The following is a 24515-nucleotide window of genomic DNA, read 5'->3' as shown; positions in this document are numbered from 1 at the left end:
AGTATACACTTACAGGTGTGCTGGACTGAGCAAGGTAATCTGACTACCACCTTTACTGAAGGATTACTTATCCTTTACCATTCTTTTAATATTTCAAGGTTACAGAAATGACCTTGGTTTCTACAATAAGGTAGACAGGTTTGGATATTAAATTAATGACTGAGCACTTCAGAGCGTCTCATGCACTTTCAATTCAGGGAACTCTCTGAATTGCCAAAAATCTCTACAAAGTTAATCAGAGGAACAAGGGTTATTATTGCCATTTTATAGGAGAAGGTGGAGCTCAGAGACGCCAAGCACTGTGGTTGCTACTATTCAATGTGGCGTGTCTAGAACACCAAATCCACTTTTTCTCACCCTAAACCAGGAGAAGAGAAGTCAGTTTGGTTCCACTTCTAGCGTATGCTTTTTCCAACTTTCCTTTTGAAGAAGACATTTTTGGAGTGTATGCTGGGTTCTGTGCTAAACACTTTCCATGCATTCCTTATTTAATCCTCACAGCACAGTTAAGAAATGGAAATTACTAATATCATCCTCATTTTACAGATGGGAAAATCAAGGCTCAAAGGGTTTCTGAAACTTACTCAGGCTCCCACAGCCAGGAAACAATGAAAATGGAAACGCAAACCTAGATCTGCTGGATTCCAGAGCCCTTCACCAAACACCTGAATGCCTTTCTGAGGCCCCTTCAGACTGACTGCACTGGTCCCATAACCCATGTAAAACAAGCTATGCTTTTCTCCCTGTTCACATAAAGGCCCCCAAATCACAGGCAAGTCATAGGAAATTCTTAAGTGGCTGCTTATTAATAACATTTTCAGTTTATATTAGACTGCCTTTCATCCAGGGGAACTCAGCCAGCTCTATACACAGAGAACCACTGAAATCCAGCCATTGCTGGTGTGGATGTGGGCCAGCTGGCGAGAGCATCCCTCAGGGGCTTGGCTTGTGGGGATTCTGGCAATGGTCACACCCTTCAAAACTTGACAGGGGCCCTTTAATATCCGTGCTGAGGGGCTGCAGGCAGAGACTTCCCAGAAACCCATGTTCCTCAGTGAATGAGGCCAAAGGCTCAAGATGACCCCAGTGGACTTGGGAAACAAGAGTGTCAAGAAACTGGGTATTTACCAAATACCGAGGCTGGAAGTAAAGCCCCGCAATTGAGACTGAGACACAACAGGGAAAGACGTTATTTTCAGGACAGACCTGGCTTCAGTCAAGTCCAGGGAAAAAAAAAACAAAGCACATTTCTCAGGGTTTCCCACGGGGGAGGGGAGAACAGGCGAAAAAAAAGGCAAGATGCTGATTTCCCTTCTTCAAGCCCGATCCTCGGAAAGGTTTCTGTGGTTTTGTTCTGAGCCACGACTAGTCTCCCCACGCTGCAGCAGTGAGAGGATGGAGGGAAGCACAGGGAAAGAAAATAACATTTCCTGGTTTCGTGTTTTATTGGAAAGAAGCCCCGGATGAATTGAATTCACATGGTCTAGAGGACTGAGACACTGACAATATTCAGGAATTTGTTATATTCGGATTTGACAAGGTGATAGTTGAAGGATGTATGTCCCCTAGATGCACCTCCCATCCCCAGACCTGGGGATGTAGCAATGCCCACGTGCTTTTTTGGCTGAGCTGATACAATGCACGACTGCCCAGACTGTGGACTCCACTTGGTGCATGGGATGAGCGACCTCTACTCACCATTTCTACCTTTACCTTCTTGTCCGATTCACCATCACCTCCTGCCTGGGCTACAGCAACAGCTTACTTATTCTTCCCTGTACCCACTCATGCCTTTCTAGAATCTATTTTCTACTGTTTTGTTTTTTTAAAACAACGGTGGGTAGCAATGACATATATACACTACCAATTGTAAAACAGACAGGTAGTGGGAAGCTGCTGAATAGCACAGGGAGATCAGCTTGGTGCTTTGTGACGAACTAGAGGGGTGGGATGGAGGCTCAAGAGGGAGGGGATATGGGGATACATGTATACACATAGCTGATTCGCTTTGTTGCACAGCAGAAACTAACACAACATTGTAAAGCAATTATACTCAAATAAACAGGTATAAAAAAATAAAACAATGGTGATAACACTCCACTCCCCTGCTCAAAAAGCTCCACTGGCTTCCCACTACAATTAAAATAAAGTACACACTCACTAACCTCAGCCTCTGAATCCAATATAATTTGGCCCCTTCCTGTCTCTGCAGTTTCATTTTGTCCCACTCCCCATCTTGTCTACCATGTTTCAGCCCCAATGACCTTTTATTTGTCCTTTGTGCTTGTGCGTGTGCCAAGGCCATCCCTCTCTTAGGATCTCCGCAGTGGCTGTTTTACTGCCTGGAGCATCCTTCCCCGAGCTCTTTATGAGCTGGCCTATTTTTCATTATCCATGTAATCACTCAAAGGCACCTCCACCAAGAACCCTATAAAAAATAGCCCACTTTCCCTTCTCATTCACTCTCCACTCTATCATCCTTTAATTTTTTTTTCTTAACATTTGTCACTGTCAGAAACTATTTTACCTGTTGGTGTATCTCTTAAATGTTTTTCCCACATAATATAACTTCCATAAGATCAAGGAGCTTTTCTTGTACCTAGAACAATAAGCACTCAGTAGGTAGTTCTTTAAAATTTTCAATCTCTAACACCCAGCCCAGAATCTAGCTTGGCAGTCCTCAACTAGAGGCTGAACACTTCACGGGCACACAAAAAAGACAGAATCAATGTGTAAAATTTTCATTTTTTTAATATTTGTTTTACAGAATTACTGGAAATGTATATTGTTACAATGATGCCAGAATGTAGAGTGTGAGTTAACTATATGATCAGTAGCACATCATTAAAACCACACCAAAGAAAGACTGTCTTCTTCTGGGATTAAACAAGACAAAGGAAAGTTGGGGCAGAGAAGAATATATTTATGTTGAGAATGACTGAGAATTGTATACCGTAACCACAGTGTAACTTAATTCTGCTAAGTGTACTGCAAAATGTCCAATATTTGAAAGAATGCCTTGAATATACAAAGACTAGAAACTCCTAGTTTAACCTAAAGTAAAGGTTCAAAAAATTGTTGAACTGCTAAGTGAATAATAGAAAGTATCTGAAACACAGAAAGAAGTACTCCTGTGGTTTTGGCATCTGAGAGTACAGACCTCAATTTAATCATCTAAAAAATGGGAAGAGAATCAGGTAATTCTCCTTCCAGCTCCACAGAGCTTAATATTATTTCCTGGGTAACTTCGTAGAACAGTGATGTATTTCTACTGGGCTGAAGGACAGTTTTTTCCAGCCTCAATTTAACCTTAGGAGAGTTTCCTGGATGAATTTACAACAATCTACCAACCAATCTAGCACTTCTTATTAACCTTTCGGGTGACTTTAACACCTTGAAGAATCTGATGAAAGCTGGGATCCTCTCCCTTAAAAAGGTAAACATACAAACATGCACAGAAAATTCTGCATTTAATCTCAAAAAAGTTCGTCAGTCTTTGCCGGTCCTTTGGTGTCTGTGGATTCCAAGTTAAAAACACCTGGTTTAGAGAACTGGCTAAGTGTAAAAAGGTCTTTTCTGCTATTCCTCACAGGCCCAGAGACAGTGCCTTATCCCTTGCAGATGTTTTATTTCTCACTCTCTGCAATGTTTTCTTTTAAAAATTCAAAACAGCACGTGATATCATCACGACCACTGCGGACGCTGAATCTCAGAAAGTCAATGATTCAGGACTGAAAGCAATTTTTCAGCATGCCAAGGGCAAACCACACTGGTGTTCAGGCAGCCCAGCTGACGAGATGAACGCAAGGCAGGTTCAAGCTAGTCTGATCAAAACCAAGCCCAGTGATTAGGCTGCTTTTCGCCTTTCAGAAGCTATTCAAGCAAGAACTCAAGCTCCTGTTGCTGAGACAGGCACAAGTGAATTCTTTGCTCTGCATCTTCACCCTGCTTCCTAACGAGGCAGGTGTTTCAAAGTGGTGGCCCAACCTGCAGAGGCAGCACGGGAAGGGTTTAGGTGGGGGATTCATTGTCCCAATTGGTGGTAAGTTTCTAGTACTGACAGGCTCTCCAGGCGACTTCTGCAAGATGACCTCAAATGCAAATAGGAGACTTAGGCAGTAATTTAAATGAACTCCTGAATCTTGATAGATAAGCTGTCAGGAGAGGGCGTTAGCTGAGGGCAGCACAGTTGTGAGCCAGCAGCAGCCACTGCACATGCACTGGCCACCTAGCCAATGGCTGAGCTGCCCAGAGGATGCCTACAGGAAACCGTTCATTGTAAAGCAGGTATTCCTCTGGGAGCATCAGAGCAGGAAAGCTGGATAAAGACCCTACATTACTGGTAATGAAAAGTGACGGGAACCTTAAGAATGGTCACCATGTTAATCAGAACAACAGGATGCATATCCCAGAGAAAGAAAGAAAGCTATTAAAACCTTAACCAAAAATTCAACTAACTAAAACTTTCAATAAGCTTGCAGGTCATCCACTTTGGGGAGGAAGAATGAAACAACGCAAAGTGGAAAACAGAATTTCTTTTCAGGATGCCTAAGCAATGAATGGGTGTTTGATATACATTTACTAAATTGAACAGAGAATCAGACTTTCCTGGCAGTCCGGTTGGTTAAGACGCCACGCTTCCATGGCGGGGGTGCGGGTTTGATCCCTGGTGGGGGAACTAAGGTCCCATATGCCGCGCAGTGTGGCCAAGAAAAAAAAAAAAAAGGAGAATTAACTTCCAGGGAGTGTCCAAGGGTAGATACAGCATATATGTTAAATCTCTCAGGGCAACTACAACTGATGAATACAAGCCACCTGGAGTGCTGTGCTGAGTAGGGTTCTGAAGCTGCGATGGAGCTTCACTGTGTCATCAGGGAGGTCCACAATGGACAGGGGAGATGGGCACCGGGCAATGCAGGTGCCAGGTAGCTGCCATACTGCTACTATGCTAGGGACGTGTCTAAGAATGGGGTTCAAACATGGGTACACATTCAAATAAGAATACTTTTCCCCACCGAAGATCTCCTCCGTCATTCAAACAGAAGCTTCTAGAGGAGTAACAGGAGGGGTGAGGGAAGAAAGCAGACATCTGTTTATCCTGCCAGATCACAGCCTGGGGTCCAGCGAGGGGCGAGATAGCAAACTCAGATGATGCTCACAATCAACCCACCGTCAGCCCACTTGCAGGAAATTCGTGTTCAGGGTAATAATTTACGAGGCTGCCATTTCCTCAATCACAAGATGCGCTCAGTCGGGTAACTGTGCTCTTCCTATTAAGGCAGAAAAGTAATTGGATGTATTACCCAAATTTGCAAAATGAAGATTGGAAACGAACTGGGATTTAATTCTAAGCAGCCAGAAATTCAGTTAACCAGAACCTCCCATTCCTCTTAGCTGACACTTTATTTCCTAGGTGAACAACCCAAGACTTTAACGGCACAAACACCTGTGCTCTTCAAAACTTCACAAAGCATTTGATTGTAATTAACGTAAATTGGAATAATATTTTTTTTCCTTAAAAATAATACCATCTCATCTGGGAAACACCAACTTCTTACAATTTCAGATGTCCTAAACATTTATAAATATACACATCATGCAAATGAACGCATTTATTTATATGGCATGCTTGTCCAACACACAGAAGTTCCAAGATCTTTCACGTCTATCACTTCTACAAGTTGTGCAAACTTCAGAGTCAAAACGACGTGAATTCAAATTCCAGCTTGGCCATTTACTAAGCTGTGTGACCTTGGGCAAGTAATTCAACTTGCGCTTAGCTTCTGTAGAATGCAGCTGATAAGAGAACCTATCTCACAAGGTTATCATGAGAATTAATTAAGATACAGCCCATAAAAAAAAAACAGTGAGCATGGTGCCGGGCACATAGTAAGCAGTCATAAACGGTTAGTTATTATTTTTATTACTCCACAGAAGGAGAAACTGAGTCACAGAGCAGCCAAGTGATCTCTCTGAGGTTTACTCCAATAAGGAATGACACAATTGGGACTCGAACCCTGGCCTTCTGAATTCAGTCAAATTTCCTCCCTGTGGAGCACTCTGTGTTTATTGTAAGGGTGGCCGAGAAGCAGCAGCACAGGCATCACCAGGGAGCTTGTTAAAAATTCAGAGTCTGCATTTCAGCAACAGCCCCAGATGTGTACACATCAAACCGGAGAGGCCTTGGTCTCAGGCGCTCTGCAGGATGCTTGCATACGTAACACAGCCCGGAGGGCTTCTGAGAGTGAATGAGCGGCACCGACACACCGAGGGATGCAGACACCCTGCTCTGCACGAGTCTGAAACATGCAAAGGTCAGAGGTTTCTGCAGGAAGCTTCGAGTCACTCTCCGGAGGGCTACCGCTTCTCATATTCCAGCATGTATTCCCAACACACAGAGGTCAGGTCCAGATATAAAACCTGACCTTTCAGTTCTCCGCCCAAGAGCAGTTGACAGTGCAAATCACACGCCTCCACCAACAAGGCTGAATTCCTTCTGAAAGTTCACACTCATCAAGGTCAGTGCCGGAAGAGAACTTATAGATCATCTAATTCAGGACCTTCATTTTAGGGAGGAAAGAACTTGAGGCTCATAAAAGGGAAACACATACATTCTAGCTAGGACCTGATGTGCTCCCAGTGCACGATCAAAAGCCAACAAGCCTGGCCCCTCTCTCTAGACGCAATAGGCTCGCAGCAGAACCGCCCACGCTCCCTCTAGTCCAGCACAAGGGACCCTTCCATGTCCCCGGAGCTTTTGCTGCTCATCAGAGTGCGTCTTACTGACTTTCCAACAAACCTCACACTTCCATGCTAAAAGCCACATTCAAAATTGCAAGAGAAGAAGCTACTTTATTCTGTTTTATGCCTGAGCCATTCTATTGGATGTTACCAATTCTACCACAAGATCCAGCAAGAGGATTCTGAATCAGTGGCTACATAATGAGGTATTTCTCACATGAGGGTTCCATCGAGAAGATCTAGAAGGCAAAGAAAAACATTCCTAATACATTACAGTAAAAAGCGTAAGGAGACCCAGAAAGACGGACATCATTCAGGCTTTGCAGCATGACTCTCCTGGGTTTGAATTCCAGCTTTTCTCTTTCTATCTGTGTAACATTGGGCAAGTTACTTAACTTCTACGAGTCTTGGTTTCTCCATTACTAACAGAGCGAATAAAATCTAGCTGTGGAATTGCTGCAAGAATTAAGAGGGCAATGTATGTACAGCACCCTTCATGTCAACTAGAACACGGTAGATGTTCAACCTATGATACTTATTACCTTTTCTATATATTCACACAATCCTGAAACACAAAAACTATTTCAGCACATAGATACCCAGAACATACACGGACATACACACTGACAGCCACCCTGAAAAATATCTGACCCTGTGACCACAGAGAGTATAGCTGTTTCTCAGCTGAGTCCTGGAACTTTCATGAACAAGCATCTCTGAGGACTCACAACTGAAGAAAGGATGCCAAGAAAAGAGCTGGAAAAATGGCAACCTGCCCAGCTGAAATGAAACGCTAAGAATTCCTGTCCCAGTTACTTTTAACCCTGGATGGGGCTGGATCCTATGTATAAGGTTTGATTTTTAAAAAACAAGGAGGTGGGGGAGCTGAGGCCAGTGGTGTTGCCAATGCAAGACAAATGGAGGCAACTCAAGTCACTGTCTGTTGTGAGACAGGCACAGTGCTGGCCTGTAAAAGGTACCGACCTGGGCTCCATCTCTATCCCACATCCCAGGGGAAAAAATGGTGCCTGGGATCCCTCCAGTGCCCCAGGATGGTTTACGCACAATTGCCAGGAGCAGGAAGAAGGAGGGTATCAGAAATCACCATTATTCCTTCTTCCCCAAGGGTCACCCCACTGTCCTGAGAGAGCGAGACTCTGGCCACACTTTCTCAAACGAGGCCAGCCCTGATCCCCTGATGCCTCCACTTCCAACCAGTGATGCCTCTGGATTCTGTGCCCTCGATGGTGTTATGTCTCCTCTTCTATGTCAGCTCTCATAAAATTTGAGCCTTCAGTTCAGCCGACTTGATCCTTACAGACCTTACAGCCAAATGCGTGCCGGAAATGTACCCTACACACCCACCAAGGAAAGGCAGGCTCATACTGTACTTGAAAATGTGCTCTTTTGAATAAATGCTTTTTAAAAAATAGGCCATGGTGCTCTGGCGGAAAGCTCTTGCTGTGTTTAGCCCCGTGCAGGATTTTAGAATTTAAAATGGCTGCCCTGTGTGTTCGGTAGGACAGATGGGGAGAGGAATTTCCAGCTGAAGTAGAACCGAGGTGCTTGTCTTCTGAGGTGTGACGTTTCACCCAAAGGGAACTTCAGCTTTGCGCTCTCATGGTGGTTTGGAGATTGCTCCGATATTCTCCCAGCTGCTTCCCCCTCCCTCGCCTCCTCCTAACTCCTCCATCCAATCTCTCTGCTTCTCTCTCTCCACACCTCCACTGTCTCCCCCCACCCCCACCTCACCCCTGCTTCTTCTCCCTCTGCCTTGTCCCCAGGGAAATAATGGAAGAAGGAGGCCTCTGGATTTCAGACTCTGAACAAAGAACTGCTCAAAGAACATGCCAAAAGAAAAAAAAAAAAAGAAAAGCAAGCAAGCCAAGTCTCCAAAATCAACTGGCCAGGTCCCCAGTGGAGACTCACGATGCTGGAAACTCAGTATCATCTTATCCAACATTTTCTCCCCTGCTTCTTTCAAACACACCCATTCCCCCTGCCGCCCACATCCCACACACGCATGGACAAAACATAAAAATGAGAACGTTTCATTAAAAATCTTCTCAGGTTGGGACAAGAGCAAAGTGGCAAGTGTCGGCCAAGAGCATTAACGAGGAAAACAGATTTTGCCAATGCCTAATCCTCAAGCTTCTTAGTTTGCAATAGTTCATGGTCACCAGCAATGACCTGATTATAAGCACGACAGTCAAGGAGGGAGTAAAAAGAGAAAAGGTTTTAGTAGGTCTTCAAGCACAAAAGAAAAGCCCTCACCCAAATGCCACCTAGAATTCCTGTCTGAGGGACACAGCATTTTGACTCTTGGGCGTTTGAAAACAACAGAGAAGAGAGAAGACCATGGCTTCGGCTTCTGAAGAAAGAGGTGTCTGCTAATTCAAGGCCAGCAGTACAGAAGGGAGGTTCAGAGCCCTGCTGAAACGCAGAGCCTTTGCAATCCATGTGTAGTAGGAACAGCAACTCCACTGGGTAGCAGGATTTGTCACCAGCTGTGTCCTTTAGGGTAAGTTATGTTCCCTCTTTGGCCTTCAGTTTCCTCTGTCGAATGAGTTTGAAAACTACTGCCCCCTGTGGGTCCCAGGTTGGGATTCAATGGGAAATATCAAAGTCAGCAGCAGCAGAAGGAAGAAAAGTCCAACACTCAGTACGAGCCAAGAACTGGGCAAGGGCAGTGCAGCCACCATTCCCCTGCAAGCCCACGAGTCCCACGAATCCAGGGAAATTTATTTCTAATATTTTTTTTAATTTTTTTTTTTAAATTTTAGGCTGTACCATGTGGCATACGGGATCTTAGTTCCCCAACCAGGGATTGAACCCGTGCCCCCTGCAATGGGAGCACAGAGTCTTAATCACTGGACAGTCAGGAAAGTCCCTGTTTCTAATATTTATATGAGGAAACCCAAGTTCAGAGAACTCAGGCTCTAAGATCACGTATACAATCAGGAAGCAAAGGAGGTGGGCTATGATCAAGGGACAACTGATTCTTCATACAAAACACAACTTCACTAAAGACCGTGGCAACCTGGAGGAATCAACTCTCAATTCTGAGTTTCTGGAGAAAGACCTTCATGCCGGACTCCTCTGGCTCCCTTACTTCACTTTTAATTTGCCCTTCAGACCTTTGCACTAGAGTTCCAGTTCATCTAAATTCAAGAGAAAGACGCTGAAAGGAAACGGAGATACAGCTGTCAAGGGGCACGACGGAAGTACGGGAGAGGAAGGGCGAAAGTCTGGCAAAGATGGATCGTGTCTGTGGACACAAGTCAAGGGCAGAGGGCTGGGTCACAGGCCGGTGGGCAAAAGAGGCCCATTCTTTTCCCTTAACAGCCGACCCGTAAGCTAAAGCCACCCATACGGTGGCATAAACAAAGCCTTGGAACCATCCAGCAGGTGAAGTCCATATTTAAAGGCCTCTCTCACATGCAACACTGGATCAGAAAAGAAATGTGTACAGAAATCCAGAAATGCATCGATTCCAATCTGGAGCCTGTGGCGTCCTACGTGGTGAGACTTGTCAGCCATCAAACAGGAAACCGTCTTTAAGGGTGCCTGAGCCATTCTACCATCCGGGCACTTTTAGTTCTGCAACACACAGTCGTCTGGACAACACACTTCATCCTGTCGACTCGGTCCATAGCGTGGGAAGTTCCTTTGAGTGGGAATGGTTTGGGACCTCACAGTGACTGAAGATGGCACCTTTGCTGCTGGCTAAACCTCTCTGCACACAAATGGATGTGAGCACATTGCCTTTTCAGTGGCCCGTCTTATTTTTTAGCAATAACGTTTATAATAATGATGGTAAAAAGGCAACAATCACGACGATAGTTAACAGTTAACCGTTACTGAACATCTACTCTGTGGCTAGCACTGTGCTAGGTGCTTTTTTGCCTGTCATCTCACTGAATCCTTACACCCTGCCTATTGGTTCTACAGCTCTTCTCATTATACAGACAGGAAACAATACCCAGAAAGGTAGCTCGAAGTATTTTCAGCTCTTCCCGAATCCAGAGTCTGAGCCCTTGACGATACACATCATCCCCCGCTCCCTAACCTCTAAACTCCCTGTTCATCCCTGAAGCTTCCACAAATGCGTCTTCCTTCCAATATTTCCATTTTTTTTTCCCTACACTGCATGATGAATCTTTACAAACCTGCCGTTTCAAACAATTCTATTTTACAATTTCTGGCGGCCCCGTGATTGTTTACAGACTGTAATGCCTGATGGAGCCAACATGTTTTAATTTTCACATTAAAAAAAGATTTCCAAGGGGAAAGGGCATTTGATGGAAAGGCAAAACCTTTACAAGCACTCGAGGAGGCATTAAAATCCAAATTTCCAAAATATAGTAATTCCGTTAAAGTTGTGACTTACTCTCGAGCCCAAGGGGACACTCATCCCGACCCATCTGTGAAAGCCATCAGCAGCCAGTAAGCCTTCTGGGAGGCAGGATTAGAGTAGCCAATTCAGCCTCCAGCGAGAAGGCCAGGCTGCTTCATTTCGTTTAAGTCTCACTGAGATGGTTTAAAACACTCTCTGAGAAGAGATATTCAAGCAAAGCAAATTGCAGCCTTGCAAGCTGCAGCGCTGGTGCACAACAGTCCCTGTGTACAGAGTCACAGCACACGGGAGCCCTCCCCTGACTGTGACCATGGATGCACTGACTAGAAGCAGAACTCTCTCGCCGGGGAAATCACATATGTGCCGAAGTTATACAAGAGCCACGCCTGGACCAGCGGATGGCATCACAGCTGGTACAGATCACTTACCCCAGTGTGATTTGGCCCAGCCTGGATTATGTATGGTTCATAAAAGTCCCATCAGACCCCAGCATATTCGAAGACCGCATAACAAAAAATAATGGGATTAAAGATCTGTATTTCATCGCAAGACCTCCATGGCAGATTAGTAATGCTGTGATTGGCTTTGGGGGAAACCAAGAGCAAGGAGAGCTAACTGTGAACACTCCTCCAAGAAACCCAAGGTAGAGAACACACTGAGTCATGTGTTTCAGCCAGGCTGTGCAGGCATATTCTGGAGCTCTGTCACCATTTCTAATCTGAAAGCACCGGCTAAAATTAAACCTAAATAATTCCAGCGCCATTTCTTCATCTGGGAGTCTCAGCTAAGTCTTCATTTCCCAGAGCCTCTAATGGTTTCTGACATCCTGAGCTGAAAGGCAAGAACACAGCCAGGTGTGTGTGTGGTTCTGAAACCCTCTCCTCTTTTAGTATTATGATTTTTTAAGGATAGCTGCACTTCTTTTAGAGAAAAGCTGCTTCTAAAGCACTAAGACTTATGTTTCTTCAGGACTCCCTAGAGCTGTGAAATGTCACTTTGCAACTGACCTTTCGAATAAGCATAAAAAGGGAAGCAGTGCCAGAGGGCCATGGAAAACGGCCACTTGGCCAAGATAACAGAGCCTTCACGTCTTGCCCCTCCATGCAAAGCCTCTAGATCTAGCTTTCTCATCCTTCCTGGAAAATACACTGTTGTTCAATTTGTGAATTCAAACAAATTTCTCACCTACCTCAAGGGAGGGTGAAATTCCCAGTCTGGATGGAAGCTTCCGCCAGACCCTCTGAGCTTGTCAATTGCCCCAGTTCACTTTTCCCCTGGGTCTGGCTTCTAAGAATGCAAGCAGAATCGCAGGCAGCCAAAGCATCTTTTGCTGGAAACCCTTCTCCAAATCTGGACCCTTCCTGAAGCCAGCAGCAGCAGGCTCAAGCCAGAGCTGCTCTGCATGCGCTTCTGGACACAGCACTGCTGGATCGAGCCCCTCCTGGGATCCACCAGGCAGGCAAAAAAAGTGTGACTTCTTCCCTTCCTTCGGATCTGATCGCCTTGCTGAGAACCCCAGTTTCGTCTTAACTCCCCTTCTTCCCGACAATCTGCAGGAAGTCACAGACCCCGGCTTCACCGTCACCGACTGATCCTGAGCCAGACCCCGGGGCGACCAGTCAGCTGGTCGCGGAGCCCAAGACACTGAACCAGGAAATGTGCAGCTCCGCCAAAAAATAATAATAACTGGCGGCGGAGCTGCTGGTGGTGCCTAAGTCGCTGTTGCAGTGCTCGCATCCTCCGCATGCTAATGAAGCCGTGACGTCAGCAAGTCAGTCGCGGCATCTGGATGTCCCGTCCCCTCGGCCCAGTGCTGAGATTTATTTACATGTAAATTAGCCTCGCCTTCCAAATCAATAATCCCCAAGCCAGGAAGAGGAGAAGAAAGCCTTTGCTGGATGCAAAGGCCCTAGCGACACAACCTCCAAAGCGTACAAAAATATCACATATGAGAAGAGAGGCTTTAAAGATACACGCCTATTTTCTTTCTTTTTTTTTTTTTTTCTTTTTAAAGACTGTGCTCTTATGTGCTGGGATCAGATCTGTGCAGTTATAAACCTGAGCGCCTGTTTCAGATTATATGCTACACCAACCCAGGAGTGGAATCAGAGCTCTTTTTTTCCTTCAAATGCCTCTACTTTCTTTTTCTTTCTCTTCTGTCTCCAACTTTCATTTCAGGGTATTTGCAGGCTTGGGACTAGTCATCCTTAAATTTTTGTGCACACCCAAGATAAAACACAAATGACTGCTTTCCTCACGTGCTTGGGAGTTGAATTAGCTACCCCCTTGTCAACCCGACTCCAGCTCCAAGTGAGCATGAGAGATGACAGAGCACAAACCTGCCCAGGGGCTTCTGAGGACCCTTGGACCCTTCGAACACACTGCTTCCATCTCTCCATTTTACAGATTAGGAAACTGAGGTTTTGAGTGTAGAAGGGACTTTTACAAGGCCACACAGGGACTTCAGCAAGGATGGGCCAGAACTCACATTTCCTAGACCTCAGTCCATAGCTTTGTTAAAGACTTTTGGGTCTCCAATACCCATCTTTCTGTACCAACAAAGAGGCCTATCCAAGCAATCAAGGAGAAAGAATCTATAGTACTGGGTAGCCCTAAGTTTGAATCCTGGCTTTGTTGCGTGCTAGAGATGGGAGCCTGGGCAAGTCACTTTAACTCTTGGGGTCTTCAGCTTCTTTATCTGCACCATGCCTTCATTCAATGAATATTCTCTGAGCACCTACTCTGTGCCATGAGCTGTTCTAGGGACTGGGTATAGATACAGAGTTTGCTCTGAGCTCTAATGCAATAAAGTAAAAATAGTGAGTGGAATTGTGGTGAGGATTGATACAATACAAGCAACAGTAAATAACAAGGTATTCCTGGTGTTTTGGATGAAAGTCAGCAAAATTCACTGAGGTTTTCCTTCCACTAGAATAGCCATCGTATGTCTCCTCTGAGCATTTCTGTGGTCATCTTTTATTGTTTATAATCAACTGTTCTTTCAGTGCTGCCTATGCAGTGTACTGGGCCAGGGCAGAGGCAAGAGCAAGCCAACATGCTGGGCTCTGTGCCTGTGGCAGGGAAGCGCTGTGGGACCCTCAGGTGGAGGGGAGCGGGGCTGGGGGCGAGGTGCATCCCAGCGTGCACAGAAGTGTCCCTGTGGAGGACGAAGGAGCCAGCCGGGTTCCCTGCCCACACGCCCCACTCCAGCGTCAAATGAATTTCTGTACTGGATGTGGGGAAGTTAAATGATGTCTTTTATTATACATAATTGTATTAATAATGCTTAATAATTCCTTTCCAACTGCTTCTCTCTGGTTCACAGAAGGCCTTTCATGGTGAAAATTATGGGACCTGGAATAACTTTTTACTAATAGAAACTGAATACAAGCGAGTGAGTCATACTCTGCTTTAGGTCTCCATCACATGGAACTTGGAGCGCATGGGGAAGCGGATGGTTCTCCCAGACCTCAGTATCCTTCAAGAAGATTACCAAATATACCAGTCTGGGGCCACCAATGGCCAAGTGGACGCAGTCACACCCTACTCCTGTGTGGCCATAGACAAGGCACTTCAAATTTCTATGTATGCCCCGGTTTCCTCATCTGAAGATGAACCTCTGTGATGTACTGATTATCTGCATGATCATATGAGAATTACGAGAAGCAATTCACAAGTGATGTGAAGGGAAGCAATGAAGAGGAAGGCAGAGCAGAAATAGTGAAAAGATATGCATCTTTACGTGGAGTAGATGTGACGCACAACCATCCATCTCATAAGAGGGGATGATATGACATGGGGTCTGGAGCGGGGTGCCTGCGGTCAGACCTTGGCTCCGACATTTGCTGACTCTCTGACTGGGGGCCTGAGGTTCTCATTTATAACAGGAGGGACAATAATAGGGCCTACACCTTTGCAGGGCTGTTTCAAATGATCCTCAGTGTGAAGCCCTTAGCACTGAACCTCGCACATAGCAAACATTCAGTAAATGTTAGCCATTGGTAGTGGAAGTGATGACCTTTTACTATTCACTCTGGCATTAACTAGTTAATGACCAAAGTTCAAAAGGCAGGAGGAGGCGGGGAAGCAGAAGACTGCCAAATCTTGCCCATTCCTAGGGCATGACTCAAAAGTTTCACCTAAGGTAGGTGAGCAGCTGACCCACGCTTCCTGCATGAAGCAACACAGATACTTTTCAATGGCTATGAACCTGGGAAGAAAGCAAGAAAAATAACCAAGAAGCCTCAGGGGTCTCTTCCTCTGAATCTGCAGAATAGAGCAAACCCATGGTGTTTCTGGGAAGCATGGGTCCTCCGCCCATTCATTCATGTAACCATCCACTCGTTAAGTGAGCTCCTATTTGTGTGTTAGGACTTAAGGACATCATGGTGACCAAGAAAGACATGGGCCCTGCCTTAAAAAAACTTAGAAATGAGAAGGGAAGACAATTAAGCTATTAGACTGTGATGCATGTTAGGATGGGCACGTGCAGAGTTCTCGAAGGTCTAATTGCAGTCGGCGGGGGGATGGTGCAAAATCACTTTGCCAGCATCCTTCTGACAGCATGTGCTCTGTGAGTGCGGCTTAGAGGCGGGGAGCGGGCCATCTGTGCACCACCCTTGCACAAGGTGACTGACATCACAAAATCCAAGGAGCGATAATTTCTTGTGACAATTATTTTCATCCTGGAGGATGCTCTAGTCCAGATTTTTGGAAAATATGCGGTTAGGAATGAGACAAGGTGAGGCAACAACTACTTTGGAAATTTCAGAGATCTGGTAAATAGGGATAAAACTCACCCTGTTTTTACACAACAGAGTGAAACGGCACATTCATGACAGCAAACGTCTTGGGGGTGGGAGAGGGGAGAAGAGGCAATGCATATGAGACCTTCAGAACCTTCTACTGAGATAGAACAATATGATATTTACATAAATGACCATAATTGCACACGGTGCCTAGGAAGAGAGACAGGAAGACAAGATTGATTGAGGCTGAAGTGATCAGAAATCAGGAAGAATGTGATTTGAATCACCCTGAAGGCTCAAAAAAAATTGGGGGAGGAGGGGCGTGCGGTTTAAAAAACAAGGTTATGGGGGGGAGGTCCTACTAAGCATGAACATAACCCAGAAACCAGAAATGAGAAGAGGGCTACAAGTGCCAAGGTCAAATTTCAGCTGTTAGGTAGGGTTTTGCAGACAGGAGGAAGAGTACAAATGCGAGGGCAAAGTGTCAGCATGAGCGCAGAATGAGAAAAACTCCTCTGCACGAGCGCAAGACTGTGGAGCAGCACCAAGAGGATGGTGGCAGGTAATGACAAAGAGGCCGCTTCTTCCACGTGAGAAAATCAAATCATCTTTCCATTCCCGCCAGCATTCGTCACAATCTTGTTAGAGGATTATGGGGAAGGGTAATCAAATCTCTGCTGGTTAGCTTACAGAAGAGAAGGTAAGTGATGACAAGGGCTGTGGCCTCCCAGATGAGGGGCTTTAATGAGGACAGTCATAGTGAACCATTTTTTATCTCCATCTCCATAGGTGTAAAATAAGAAGGAATGGATTTTCAATGAACTAAAGAGGGATTTCACTTGGACCTAAGGAAGACGTTTGAATCCGGAGATAAGACCTGGCCTGGGTCCCTGAGAGCAATGGCAGCATCTCTGCTCTTCGAGCACTTTACAAACATAAAGATAGCACCAGTCCTGGCTGGTTTAGACGAGCACCTTCTGGCCCTGCTACTGTAAAATCTTAACTACTATAAGGGATGTTCCCAAAGTTTCAAACTACTAATCTAATAATAAAGGTCTTAAGTTCACTTAAGTTTATTTTAGAAAAAGGTATGTATGTGTAACTAATATACATACACACACATACACTGTAAGTATATAATATATATTTTATATATTATATATTTTTAAAAGATTATATTCTTTAAAACTTATTAACATAAGCTGTAAGTTATATAACTTAATATAACAAACTTTTAGTATGTATTATATATTTTATATTATATAAATCATATATCTTTAAAGAATATATTCTTTAAAACTTTACAGTATGTATGTGTGTATATGCGTATATACATACATACATATATATACACACACACTGATACACAATATAAGGAGAGAGAGAGGGAGAGACTGATTAATATAGTTTTAAATACTCTACTCAAGAGTGGTTCTCTGAAATTCAGATTTAAAAATCCAGTAAATTTTTCAAAATGAGGGAGAGGAGGCTGACAAAGAATTGCTCTATTAGTTGGGATAGGCTAGGCTATTATGCAGTAACAATCATCGATCTCAGTGATCTAACATACGGAAAATCGATTTCTCATTCATGCAAAGTTGGCTGGAGGCCCAGAGCCTCTCCAGGCACCTCCATTCCAAGCAGTGACTCAGGGATCCAGTCTGCTTCTTCCTTGTGTATCTGTGATCTTAACACAGAATTTCCAGCTTATAGCAACAGAAGAGAGAACTGGAGAGGCTTTTAGGTGCCTCAGCTTGGAGGTGAATGACATCACTTCTGTTGGTCAAACTAGTCCCATGGCCTCGCCCAACTGCAAGGGGTCTGGGAATTGTAAACTCAGAAATAACAGGAAAAACAGATCATGAGGAGCCCTCATAATGCCTACCACAGCTGTCAATTTTTATGTCTGCCATATAAACTCATTAAAAAAAAAAAAAACACAATCTTCTAAACCCATAATGTCTTAAAATAAAGGTATATGTAACATGAAAGCAATGATAACAGTCCTAAGTGAATACCAGAGATCAAAGTTGCTTCTGTTTTGCTCCCAAAGGGAATAAACAAAGAAAATAACCTAGATTTTTATTAACTTCCAAGCAACAACATCTAACCCAAGTAAGCAGAAAATAAATGAAAACTTGTGAAGCTTCTATACTGCAAGTAAAGGTAAACAAGGCACCCAAATGTGGAGCTGCCTTCATAAAACAGAAATGCGTGAAAGAGATTCTCAAGAGATTTCAACCACTTTTCCAATTCCGACTTATAATAATCTGCCTCCTGCAACAGGCAGGGCGTTGTCCTTGAGAGAGCCCAACAAAAAGAGCTGAATTCAAATCCAACTCTGTCACCTCCCAGCTGTATGGGCTTGGTAGTTAACAGCTCATCACCTTTCCTAAGCCTCAGTTCTCCATCTATAGAATGGAGACATCTATCTACCAAAGTCTGGGTAGGATTACATGAGTTACTTACAGAAAGTGCTTTATAGAGCACCTCACGTATAATAAGATATACTACAGTAGCATATACTACACTTCCCACTTGCTTTTCAGAGAAGGGAGCAAGAAGGAGAGATGCGACCATAAATGATAAAATTGCTCCTGATAAACATAAGCATGACCCCACCCCCCACCAAACCACCCCTTCTTTCACATCCGTTTAGATAAGATTCCACCATCATAAATGCTTCTCAGACCACGGACACATTTCTATTATCTTGTGAGAAAAAAAAAACCTGCCACACTTTATATTAAAAAAAGAGGCCTTCCTTTTCTGTTTTTTCACCATCTTAGGAATCAGCCACATTTCATACATTTTAATTATTCTTGATCCCAATAATCTAAGGCACAAAAGTTGAACATAGTCTTTTATCCTCTTTTAATTACATTAATTAAAAGGAGAAATACAGACAGGCAAGAGTGGGCAAATCAAAATGAAAGACTGCTCCCTTCCCCCAAAAGATTAAAAACGGCATCGAAGATTTAAACGTGCTTACCATCACACACTTCCATGACAATATTGTTAAAGCGACATGATGTGCTAGCAAACATTACTTTTGTTTTAGATAAAGAAAGCTGAACTTACTACAGTGGCTTTTTGTAACTACTCATTTTCATTAAACCTAAGAATAAAAAACTGAATCTTCTCTATGTAAAGGACCAGAAGAACAAGCACGGATTGTACAGGGATGCTTTGGTTTTCCAGGACTTTCTAAATGCAGGCACTCAAGCCCCTGGCTGCTTCTTTTGGGAGAGAATGCTGGAAAAAATGGAGGATGCCCTGGAAAAAGACTGAAAAAAAGACTCTGCCTCATAAAACAGCAAACTGGCAACAGAGATCTGCCTCAGGAAAATTATCCTGGAACACAGAGTGTCACAGATTTCCCAACTGACATACTGTTTTCCTCAAGGACTGGGAAGGACTTGTATCTTAGGTGTTTTTGCACACTTTATCTCATTTGGTTGTCAGCTTAATCCCAAACCGTAGCTCTGATTATCCCCTATTGTATAGATGAGGGACGCTGAAGTTCAAAGGGGATAAAAGAAATGACACGAGGACCCACAGCTGAGATCTGGTCCTGGGTCTGATTACCAAGTCCACATTTCTTCCTTTAATTCAAAGGTTCTCAGCTATTCTCACAAAAACCAGGTGTGTCCCAATCAGAGTGTGATATTTCGGAATTAACTTATTAAAAACAGAAAAAATGCAGAAGGTTCCCTGGTTGTCCAAATTAGATGGATTCCTCTGTACAAAACTCACAGTACTGCTGTCTTAGATGTATGTCCTTTCCTTTAAAACCTGTGTCCTGTTTCACAGTTTCTACAGCCTTGGTTAGCAGTTCTGGTCCATCCATGTTCAATGTTAATGATTACTTGATTAACACCTCTCTCTAACTAGACTGTACATCTCTGAGGGCAGTGACATGCCTTTCCCAGCTCACCATTCTATTCCAAGCACCTAGCAGAGTGCCCGGGGACCTGACAGCTAATAAATATTTGCTGAAAGAATAAAAAGTTTGACCATGATTTTTCTTGCCTAGAAATTAGAGGGAATTCAGGATTATTCCTGTAAGAACATCTCCCTGATCATGTACCTTCTAACATGACTGTGTGAGTGGGAAAGAAAAGGATGGAGTGAACCTCTCTGACTTTCTTAGTTTAGCTTCCAGGATGTCATATTCTCCTGGTTTCCCTCAGTCCCTTTTGCTGGTACTTCCTCACCTTTCTGACAGCTAAACACTGGAATACCTCAGGGCTCAGTCCTGGGACCTCTACTCCTCCCTATCTACATTCACTTCTTTGACCTGGTCCAGGGTCTTAAACAACACCTCCATGGCCAGACTTATTCCATGAACTCAAGGCTTACAGATCCATCTGCCTATGACACGTCTACATTTGGATGTCTGAAAGGCTTCTCAAATTTAACAAGTCCAGACCTCAGTTCTTAATACCACCCTGCACCACCCCATGCAAATCTGCTCCATCTGCAATATTCACTACTTCAGTTAATGGCAACTCCATCTTTCCTGGTTAAGAACAAACACCTTCCAGTCACCCTTCACTCTGTTCTTCCCCTTGCCCTTGACATCTTATCCAGAAGCTGGCAAACCACATCCCACCAGCCAGATCCAGACTCCTTCATCTTTTTGCAAACAGTATTTGATTGGAACACAATCTTGCCCATTCGTTTATCATCTACAGCTACATTCATACTATGACAGAACTGTGTAGTCATAACAGACACTGTATGGCCTGCAAAGCCTGACATGTTTGCTATCTGACCCCGTACACTGAAATTTTTGTAACCCTTGACTAGTCCTATTGGCTCTACCTTCCAAAATGTATGCAGAATCTAACAACACTCCACCACCTCCACTATTCTCACCCTGCTCCAAGCCACCACCAATCCTTCTCCCGCATTTGGAGATGCAAGCCACCATCAACTCTCACCTCTCCTTTTGCCCCCCTTCAGTCTATTCACAAACCTACAACCATTGTGATTCTCTAAAAACAAACATTAGAGCCTGTCACACTTCTGCTCAAAACCCACCAATGCAGCTCATCTCAGAGTAAGGCCCTTGAGATCTAGGTCCCATGATTTCTCTGACCCCATCCCATGCTACTCTCTGCCCTGCTGTCACTCAAACTGGTCCCCAAACACACCAGGCACAGGCCTGCCTCCCGGTCTTTGCACGTGCTCTTCCCTCTGCCTGAAATATTCCTCCTGCAGATGGTAGCCTGGCTCACTCTCTTGTCTTTTCAAGTCTTAAAAATGTCACTTCAGTGAGGACTTCCTATCGTATGTGAGACTCCCCTCCCTTCGTAATACTGCCAAACCTTTTCTTTACTTTATATTCCTCCTTAGCACCGAGCAATCTTAAAATCAAATTTTTATTGAGATAATTTATAAACCACACACTTCACCCATTTAAAGTATAAATTCAATAGGTTTTAGTATATTCAGAGTTGTGCAACCCTTATCACAATCTAATTTTAGAACACCTTCACCAACCCCAAAAGAAATGCCTTAGTAAGTAGTAATCACTCCCCATTTGCCCCACTGTTCTAGCCCTAGACAAACATTAATCAACCTTCTGTCTCTAGAAATTTAACTGTTCTGAACACTTCATATAAATGAAATCATATAATACGTGACCTTTTGTAAGTAAGTGGTTTCTTTCATTTAGTGTATATATAAGTTCATCCATGTCACAGCTTGGACCAGAGGTTCATTCTTTTTCTACTGCTGAAAAGTACTTCATTGTATGAATATACATTTAATTCAACTGATGGACATTTGGGATGTTTCTACTTTTTCACTAGTATCAATAACGCTATCATGAACATCTGTGTCCAAATTCTTGTGATGTATGTTTTCATTTTTCTTGAGTATATATTTAGGAACGGAATTGCTGGGTCATGTGCTAACTGTTTAACATTTTAAAGAACTATCAATGTCTGTCAAGACTGCAAAATCAGCTGTTAATCCTATCGGTGTTCCCTCGTATGTGATTAGTTTTTTCTTGCTGCTTTCAAGATTTTCTCTTTCAACATTTTGACTATGATATGTCTCTGTATAGATCTCTTTAGGTTTGCTTACTTGGAGTACATCAGCTTATTGGATGAGTAGACTAATATTTTGCATCAGATTTGGGAAGTTTTCGACCATTACTTTAATTTTTTTTTCTGTTCCTTTCCCTCTCTCTTCTTTCACTGGCCCTATTAAGCATATGCTGGTACGCTTAATAGTATCTCACATTTCTCAAAGGTTCTGCTTTTTTCCTCATTCTTTTTTTCTTTTTCTCCTTACTCTTCAGACTGCATAATCTTTTACTGATTCACCTTTAAGTTTGCAGATTCTTTCCTCCTCCAGATTAAATCTACTAGTGAATCTTTCAGTTCAGTTATTCTACTCTTTATATAACATACTCTTTATACACTCTTTAACTAAAATTTCCATTTTTAAAATAATTCTTTAAAAATACTTTTTCTTTACTGATATTCTCTATTCGATGAGACACTGTCATCATGCTTTCCTTCAATGCTTTAGATAGAGTTTCCTATAGTTCTTTGAACATGTCTGTGAGAGCTGCTTTGACATCTCTGGTAAATCTGACATTTAAGTCCCCTCACAGTTTCTTTTGCCTATTTTTTCTCCTGTGTATGGATCACACTTTCCCTTTCCTTGCATGACTCATGATATGTTTCTGAGAACTGAATATTTTAGATGACACATTGTGGCAATTCTGAATACTGACTTCCTCTTCCCTTTTCTGGAGCTTGTTGTTGTTTGCTTATTTGCTTAGGGACTGGCTAGACAAGTTGGGTGAAGTCTGTTTCCCCTGCAGCGTTCAGCCTCTGATGCTCCTCAGACAGCGTGAGCACCGGTTCCCTGAGCACCTGGCTGGTCGGTATTTATTGGCATCACACCCAGCTATTACCCTCCACTAACTGCCGGCTGGTTGTTCCATCGTTTTTAAGAATACCCGGAAGCACAAACTGCTCCACCGTCTGATCTGACTAAAGCAGGGCTCTGTTGCAGGCGCAGGGTGTTGCCAGTCTTTGAGGTTGTCCCTCCCAGGGGGAAACCATAGCCCTAGACTGAGATGTAGGTGGAGATGGAGCCCCACCTTCCCTGCTGCTTGTTTCCAGAACAGAGTTTCCACCACACTGATCTGTGTTGGGGGGAACAGGGGAGATGAGTGGGCCATGGCTCAACTGCCACACACTCTCTGTTCTTACTAAGATTTAATAGATTTTCTTGAATAGCCATTTCTCCATTTGCTGCATACACTTGGGACAATTTTTCGAAACCATAAATGCTCAGTTTCATTTTTTTTTTAAATAAATAATTTATAGCAGTCAAACAACTGTTTCCCTGGTTAACTGAAAAGGTCTACCATGCTCCTCACACCGCCATTTTGAAGTTAATGTCCAGCACTTAACACTTAAATCACTATATATTTTTTTGTTTATGTTGCTATATGATTCCCTACGGAGCCCTAGAACCGTAAGCTCCATGCTGGGGGGGGTGGGGGTGGGGCAGAGCTTTGTCAGTTTCACTCAGCACCCTAACCTCAAAGCCTGGAACAGTGCCTGGCACACAGCAGGCCTTCAATAAATAGGGGCTGAATGAATGGAATACCCGTGACCAGCAGCCTATCCTATGTGTGCCATGGCCGACCATAAATTGCCATGGCTGATGGTTCAGTCATGGTTGTGACAAGTATGGATAACTGCAGTCCTGTATTTCCACATAACATTTTTTTGCAGTTTCCTCAGAAGCTGATCACAGCCCTGGGAGACTGTCACACCTGTGACTGTTGTCAGGCAGATGACTGATGGAGAAGACGAATGAGACGTATAGCTCTGGCATACATATCCCTCCACCCTCTGTGCTGGATTCCACCTCTGCTCCTTTTCATCTTAAATATTCTTTAACATCTATAAATAGCTTGCTATAAAGGGCATCTAATTTATCTTGGTTTGAAAGGAAGTCCTGCTATAATGGAACTAGTCCTGGAAATGGAATCAGGAAGTCTGTGTCTGATTCTGGGCTCTGGCTCTTGTGGTCTGTGTGCCACTGGGCAAGTCACTTGAACTCTCTGTTCTTCAGAAGCCTCGTCTGAAAAATGTGAATAATGGTGAGAACTGACTGTAATATCTTTTCTTGTTATATGAGTTCAAATAATCTTTGCAAGGCATTTTGTACAGTGTCAGACCCACCAGGAGCCCTCAGTAAGTGCTAGGTACTATTATTATAATCTGTAAAACAGAAATCAGACGCCTGCCCAGCCATCACACTGGGGTGACCTGTGCATTTAATGAGAGGGTGGCTAGGCAAGTAGCTTGTTCGTGTGATGTATTATGCAAAATTATCTTTTTAGAGCTGCAGAACTATGTCTTCCTGACCTGCTGGGCTGAGAAGAAGCCTCCCCAGTGTTTGCTTCTGTTCTAATCCACCATGTTACTCCGCCAGGCTGATGCTCCCACTCCTCAACTAACCCCCAGGCTCAATGAGGCCCTGGAGGAGAACCTGGAAATCCTGCCGGAAGACCCTCAGCTTCCCTCAGGGAGGAAGTTCCTGGCACAAGGCTGTCATTTTGAACACCATCTCCCAGCCACCATCTTCTTGCTCAACAGAGGACCATGCCAAGGCAGAATCCAAATTAC

The 24515-nt window shown here is 43.8% G+C and overlaps 1 protein-coding gene across 4 annotated transcripts in view; it reads right to left on the bottom strand.

The window, feature by feature from the left end:
* The window catches only part of PRICKLE2 (prickle planar cell polarity protein 2), a 335365-nt gene that overhangs the window by 111766 nt on the left and 199084 nt on the right, over window positions 1-24515 (bottom strand). For 2 of the 4 annotated variants that reach the window (XM_057705870.1, XM_057705869.1), the window contains one exon: window positions 5171-5270. The exons of the other annotated variants lie outside the window; for them this stretch is intronic. The gene's annotated coding sequence lies outside the window, so the exon portion shown is untranslated. The remainder of the gene's footprint in view (window positions 1-5170; window positions 5271-24515) is intronic. 4 annotated transcript variants of the gene reach the window in all.

This window comes from Hippopotamus amphibius, chromosome 13 (genome assembly GCF_030028045.1).
Source record: "Hippopotamus amphibius kiboko isolate mHipAmp2 chromosome 13, mHipAmp2.hap2, whole genome shotgun sequence".
Classification (NCBI taxonomy): domain Eukaryota; kingdom Metazoa; phylum Chordata; class Mammalia; order Artiodactyla; family Hippopotamidae; genus Hippopotamus; species Hippopotamus amphibius.
The sequence above is the reverse complement of the archived record's forward strand: the minus strand, read 5'-3'. Positions and strand labels throughout refer to the sequence as shown.